Below are 7651 nucleotides of genomic sequence, written 5' to 3'. Positions count from 1 at the left end.
GTTTTGTCTAAAATGGCTGAGTTTCTGTAAAACATGTTTAATTGCTCAGAATGTACCTCAGAGCTGGGACTTCAAAGAGATATTCAGATGATATAATTTGTGAGATGTTATAGCTCAAGATCTACATAAGCCTCAAATAGCTTTCATGCGGGGCCAGTTTCTCTTTGGGTACCAGTCAAAACTGGATACAAGATTTTCTCTCTCTCTCTCTTTCTCTCTCTCTCTCTCTCTCTCTCTCTCTCTCTCTCTCTCTCTTTCTCTTTCTCTCTCTCTTTTCCTTCTTTCCTTTTTTTCTTTCCCTTTTTCTTTTTTTGGGGGGGAGTTTAAGATAGAATTTCTCTGTGTAGTCACTCTAGCTGCCTAGAACTAGCCTTATAGACCAGGCTGGCCTTGAAATCACAGAGATCCACCTGCCTCTGCCTCCCAAGTACTAGGATTACAGGCATGTGCTGCCACCACCCAGCAAGCTATTCTTATTAAAGGGTTTTCCCTTATTTTTCCTGAGTTTGTGAAGTGAATTCCCACTGTGGGGCTTATTTCTCTGGTTCCCTATAAGGAGTTAACACAGCAGAGTGAGAGGATTGGCAAGAGATGAGGCCGGGGCTGTTGGGAAAGGATGGAGAGTGAGCAGGTCACAAGTCCTGCAGGCAGAAGGAAGTACTAGGGAAGACAATAAGGAATGAGATATTCACATTCACCTTTCTAAGAACCGTGTTTGCAAAATTCTTCACAGACCTCAAAGGGACAACACTCAACCTCATAAGGAAAAGCAAAAAATCCAGGATAGCCAAAACAATCTTGTATAATAAAGGAACTTCTGGAGGCATCACCATCCCTGACTTCAAACTCTACTACAGAGCTACAGTACTGAAAACAGCCTGGTGTTAGCATAAAACAGATAGGAAGACCAATGGAATTGAATAGAAGATGCAGATATAATTCACACATCTACAAACACCTGACTTTTGACAAAGAAGCAAAAAAGTATAAAATGGAAAAAAGAAAGCAAATTCAATAAATGGTGCTGGCATAACTTGGTATCAACATGTAGAAGAATGAAAATAGATCCATATCTATCACCACGCCCAAAGCTCAAGTCCAAATGGATCAAAGACCTCAACATAAAACCAACCACATTGAACCTCATAGAAGAGAAAGTGGGAAGTACACTTGAACGCATTGGCACAGGAGACCACTTCCTTAATATAACTCCAGTAGCACAGACACTGAGAGCAACAATTAATAAACAGGACCTCCTGAAACTGAAAAGCTTCTGTAAAGCAAAGGACATGGTCAACAAGACAAAACAGCAGTCTGTAGAATGGGAAAAGATCTTCACCAATCCCACATCGGACAGAGGGCTGATCTCCAAAATATACAAAGAACTCAAGAAACGTGACATCAAAAAAACAAATAATCCAATAAACGAATGGGGTACAATACTAAACAGAGAACTCTCAACAGACAAATCTAAAATTGCTGAAAGACAGTTAAGGAAGTGCTCAACATCCTTAGCTGTAGAACTCTGAGGCCATTTCTGAGGCTTCTCAGCCTTAGTGCTTCCCCCCTCCCCTGGGAGCCTAATAACTGCACCTGCACACACTAGAATGTTGGGAACTTCCCATATCCCTGAGTCCTTGTGAGTGTTCTCCAAATAGAGTTCCGTTCCAGGAATTGGGACAAGATAACCCACAGATGTCCACAGATATTTTGACTCAGTCCCCGGGAAGGGGGCAAAGTGACCCTCAGATGTTCCCTCTTACCTCACCTGATCTGGCAACTCAGCCAATTATTGGTAATAGCCCTTTGAGTAAGCCAGTCATAATAGTTAAAAAACAACCCCTGAGTTACCCCCCACCCGTTTCTATGGCTTTTTGCTTTAAAAATAGCTTGTGACAGTCGTTCGGGGTCTTTTGGCTTCTTGAATGCTAAAAGACCCTGTGGTGACAAATTAAATCATCTTGCTTTTACATCAGCTGCGGTGTGAGAATGGTCTTTCGGGGGCTGGAGAGATGGCTCAGAGGTTGAGGGCATTGCCTGCTCTTCCAAAGGTCCTGAGTTCAATTCCCAGCAACCACATGGTGGCTCACAACCATCTGTAATGGGGTCTGGTGCCCTCTTCTGGCCTGCAGGCTTACACACAGACAGAATATTGTATACATAATAAATAAATATTTAAAAAAAAAGAAAAAAGAGAATGGTCTTTCGGGGCAACTCCTCCTCGGTGATTGGACTTCAGGGTCCAACATAGCCATCAGAGAAATGCAAATCAAACAACTCTGAGATTCCATCTTACACCTGTAAGAATGGCCAAGATCAAAAACACTGATGACAACTTATGCTGGAGAGGTTGCTGGGAAAAGGGAACACTTCTGCATTGCTGGTGGGAATGCAAGCTGGTACAGCTGTTTTGAAAATCAGTATGGTGATTTCTCAGAAAATTAGGAAGCAACCTACCTCAATACCCAGCAATACCACTTTTGGGTATATACCCAAAGGACGCCCAATCATACCACTAGGACATGTGCTCAACTATGTTCATAGCAACATTATTTGTCATAGCCAGAACCTGGAAACAACCTAAATGCCCCTCAACAGAAGAATGGATAAGGAAAATGTGGTATATTTACACAATGAAATACTACACAGTGGGAAAAAATAATGACATCTTGAAATTTGCAGGCAAATGGATGGATCTAGAAAACACCATATTGAGGTAATCCAGACCTAGAAAAACAAATATCATATGTACTCACTCATAAGTGACATTTAGACATAAAGCAAAGAAAAACCAGCCTACAGTTCACATTCCCAGAGAACCTAGACAAGAAACAGAACTCTAGGAGAGATATACATAGATCTGATCTATATGGGAAGTAGAAAAAGTCATTATCTCCTAAGTAAATTGGGAGCATTGGGATCATGGGAGAGGGTATAAGGGGAGGGGAAAGAATGGGAAGGGAGGGGAAAGAATGGGAGGGGAGGGGAGAAAAATATATAGCTCAATAAAAAAAGGAAGGAAGGAAGGAAGGAGGGAAGGAGGGAGGGAGGAAGGGAGGGAGGGAGGGAGGGAGGAAGGAAGGAAGGAAGGAAGGAAGGAAGGAAGGAAGGAAGGAAGGAAGGACCATCTTTGGTTGATATCCCTGGGAGACATGCCCTTTTCTGAAGGGGAAGGAGGATTGGATCTGGGGAAGATGGATGCAGGGGATGGCACTAGGGGGAGTGGAGGGAGGGAACTGCAGATGTAATATATGAAAGAAGAACAAATAAAAAAGAAATAAAAAGAACCATAAAGAGAAAAGGAAAGGAAAAAAATAACTGGTTTTCAGTCTTGCTTTGGTCCAGTATTTCCTCACTATGCTTCCTACCCTAATTTTAGAACATTAATATATGTCCTGCACCATTATATGTTGAACTATGTGATTTGGCATTTTGAATTTGATTTTATAGGGGATTACAGTTAAGATATTGCATGAATTTCAGAAAAGACATTGGACGTTGAACTTTTAAAGATCGTGGAGACAGTGATAGAGCATGGGGACTTTTGAAGTTGAACTAAATGCATTTTGCATTATAATATTGTTACAAGTTTATGGGGGCCAGGGAGTGGAAAGTGGTAGTTTGAATGTAATTGGCCCCTATAATCTCATAGGGAGTGGCACTATTAGGAGGTGTGGCTTGTTGGAGTGGGTATAGCCTTGTTAGAGGAAGTTCTTTACTATGGGGGTGGACTTTGAGGTTCCCTATGCTCAGGATACCACCCAGTGTCTCAATCGACTTCCTGTTGCCTGTAAGATGTAGGACTCGCAGCTACTTCTCCAGTACCACATCTGCCTGCACACTGCCATGCTCCCTGTCATGATGATAATGAACTGAACCTCTGAAACTATAAGCAAGCCTCCCCAATTAAATGTTTTCCTCTATAAAAGTTGCTGTGGTCACAACCAAGGGACATGCTTGGGACTGACCTAGGCCCTCTACACACATGAGACAATTGTGTAGCTTGGTCTATTTGCAGGATTCCTGGCAATTGGAGCAGGGGCTGTCTTTGATGCTTTGGCTGGCTCTTGGAAACCTATTCCTCATGCTGGATTGTCTTGCCCAGCCTGAATACAGAGGGAGGTACTTGATCCTATGGCACTTGATAGGCCTTGCTTTGCTGATGCACAGGGGAGGCCTGCCCTTTTTGAACAAATACAGAGGAGGGGTGGGTGAAGGGGTACAGACGGGAGGATGGGGAGGGAGGGAGAGGAGAGGAAGGAGAGGAAACTGTAGTTGGGATGTAAGATAAATTAATTTAAAACAAAGAGTTGGGGTGGTCATGGTGTCTCTTCACAGCATTAAAAACCCTAAAATGCCCACATAGCATCGAACTAGAAAGAGCTGGGATGCCACCTCACTGTCTGTTTATCTCTGAAAACCAAAGACCATGCAGATGAAGAGATGGGAGAGGGGAGGAGGAGATGGGGAAGAAAAGAGAGGGATGAGGAGGAGAGACTCACCAGGAGGTGGCGCAGACCTTTAATCCCAGCACTCAGGAAGCAGAGGCTGGTGGATCTCTGAGTTTGAGGCCAGCATGGTCTACAGAGTGAGTTCCAGGACATCCAGGACTGTTTCACAAAGAAACCCTGTCTTGGGGGTGGGGGGAAGAAGAGATTCCAGGAGCCTATAACAGACCAGCCCAGAGTCCCCAAAAGAAAGCTTTTGCCTCAATGAACTGCTTTTACCTTTTCTGAGTCTTGGCTCTTTTGTCCTTGGGTGTCCCATTTTTTTGTTCTCCCTAAGAACACAGACACCTGGACATCCAGCCCAAGGCCCAAGACTTACAACATCTGTACCAGGGCTCAAAGGAGACCATCATGAAAATTAGGAAGCAGAAATTGGGAACTATCACTGATCGTCCAACATCCTGACACGTCTGTCCAGCCAGCTGAGATTCCCTCTACCACTACCACCACACTTAGCTCGCTCAGACCCCAGCCAACCCCCTTCTCTAATTTGGAAAGAAGCAGAGGGGACCAGGCCCAAGAGCCAAGGCAACCCTAACTCATATGGCTCAACAGAGATTTCTTCCCACCACAGAGCGGACCTGATGGGGGTACTACACCATCACACCTAAGCTAAGAGATGTGACCCAGACATCTTGGAGAGGACTGGGCACAGCCCAGGGTAGATGGACAGACAACAGATTCCTTTACTCAGCAAGTTCCAGGGAGATTCTTGTCTTTGCCACCCTCCTGCTCCCTCAGGCATCCTTCAACATATCTCTATCCCACCTCCATAGTCCCACTTAAAAAAAATCCACAAAGTTCAGTTAGTAGAGCCCACATTCTCATGGGTGTAAGGCCATCCACTAGACCATGGGCAACCCTACCAACAGTCACACCACCAAAGAAAACTGGTCCCCTCTCCCTCAGCAGCTGCCTACTACCAGTGACTTCTCAGCAAGGGGTAGGCCTGCACAAGACCCTCCCCCATCCACACTGCAGTGTTCAGGGGTTTGATCCTATCCAGGTTACCATAGTCACATGTTCATGAAGGCGAGAGCTATGTCGTGTTCAGAAGACAACATTTTACACACTCTCCCTCACCCTCCGCCTCCTATATCCTTTCTGTTCCCTCTTCTGCAATGTTCCTTGAGCCTTACGGTAGGAGGAGGGGTGATGTAAGTGATCTTTTTAGGGCTGAGTATATAACAGTCATTTATTCTTAGCACTATGACCAGTTTAGGATTTCTTCACTATTACCCACTGTGTGGGAGGGCGGGGGGACAAGTTTCTGTACCAGGATTGAAAGAAGCACAAACCTAGATCAAGGGTGGGGTCCCAGGAGCCATTTCCCCTTCCTTTACCGACTGACTATAGGTAGGGCCAGTCTCGTGTGCACCCAGTGCAGGTAATTGCAGTTGTGGGAGTCAGCAATTGCAACGGTTTTATCTAGTCCAGAGAATGGCATTTTGCAGCCTTTCCCCAGCTCCTTCTCCCTTGTCTACAATGTGACCTGATCTTCACAAGGGTGATCTAAGTGCTCTTTTTAGGGCTGTGCCTATGTCTGTTGTTTGTGTTCTGCATCTTGGACACCCATGAGTCTCTGCATTCATCACAACAAGATTTTTTTTTTAATGTGTGTGGTGGTTTGAAAGAAGATGGCCCCCCAAAGGGAGTGATACTATTAGGAGGTGTGGCCTTGTTGTAGGAAGTGTCACTGTGGGGATGAGCTAATGTGGGAATCCCCTCTGTGTGCTGTAATTACCAATAATGAATAAAGAAACTTCCCTGGCCTGTTGATAGGGCCGAACTTAGGTAGGCAGAGAGGACTGGACTGAATGCTGGGACAAAGAAGGGCTGAGTTGAGGGGGAAGCCATGGATCCACTGCGGGAGATAGACATGCTGAAGCTTTGCTGGTCGGCCATGACCTCGTGGTGATGCACAGATTAATAGAGATGGGTTAAATTAAGATGTAAGAGCTAGCCAATAAGAAGCTAGAGCTAATTAAATCTAATACAGTTTCTGTGTGGTTGTTACGGTTCTGGGCAGCTGGGACGGACAAGCGGTACCATGCGACAGTGACCTTTGCAGTCTTTTTTGTTCAAGCTATACTCAGTGTGGTAAACAATTCACTTCCTGTTGCCTGCAGATCAAGATGCAGAACCCACAACTCCTTCTCCAGCACCATGTCTGCCTGCATGCCACCATGTCACCCATCATGATGATAATGGACTAAACCTCTGAAACTGTAAGCCAGCCCCAATTAAGTCTTTTCTTTTACAAGAGTTGCCGTGGCATGGTGTCTCTTCACAGCAACAGAAACCCTAACTAAGATAATGTGTAATGAGGCTGAGGAGATGGCACAAGGGAAAGGGCTTGTTGCAGAAGGACCAGAGTTCAGATCTCCAGCATCCTCACATGTGCCGCTTGGACCTTGCAGCCCAGCTGTATCACAGTGCCCAGGAGGTCGAGAGCTAGCTCGCTAGAATAGCTGAATCAGCAAACTGAGTTCAAATAAGAGACCCTATCTCAGTAGGTAAGGTGGAAAGCAATCAAGAAAGACCATGGCATCAACCTTTAGACTCCACTTGCACATGCAAAATATTTTAATACAAAATAAATATTATATAAATGAAGTGACCACAGATTTTGTTATTCAGTTCTTTTTTCAGCTTTTTTCTTTATTAAAAATAAAGTGACATATAACAGCCAGGTATGGTGGCACATGTCTTTAATTCTAGCACTTGGAAGCCAGAGACAAGTGGACATATATGTTTTTAAGAACAGCCTGGTTTACTTAGTGAGTTCCAGGATAACCAGGGCTACAAACAGAGACCCTGCCCCCCCTCAAAAAAGACATATACAGAAATTACAATCACATGAAAACAATTATCAGGAAAGGACATGAAAATTAAATTAGATCAAGGTGTACCCAGACAAAAAATAAATAAACCAAATTAAAGTTAAAATTTTACATCCTTCCACATGTAAGAAAGAACAAAGCTTGTTCTGGGTCATTAGAGCTTTCTGACCTAGCAGAGGGTCACTTTCATGGTGGAAATTTTAAGTGTAGTACAGGATCTCTTTGCCTTCCATGTTTTGTGCTAAAAACAAGCCATAGTAATTGTTTCCTTTGATATACAGAATTTTATTTACTTGAAAA

This window comes from Arvicola amphibius, chromosome 1 (genome assembly GCF_903992535.2).
Source record: "Arvicola amphibius chromosome 1, mArvAmp1.2, whole genome shotgun sequence".
Taxonomy (NCBI): Eukaryota; Metazoa; Chordata; class Mammalia; order Rodentia; family Cricetidae; genus Arvicola; species Arvicola amphibius.
The sequence above is the reverse complement of the archived record's forward strand: the minus strand, read 5'-3'. Positions refer to the sequence as shown.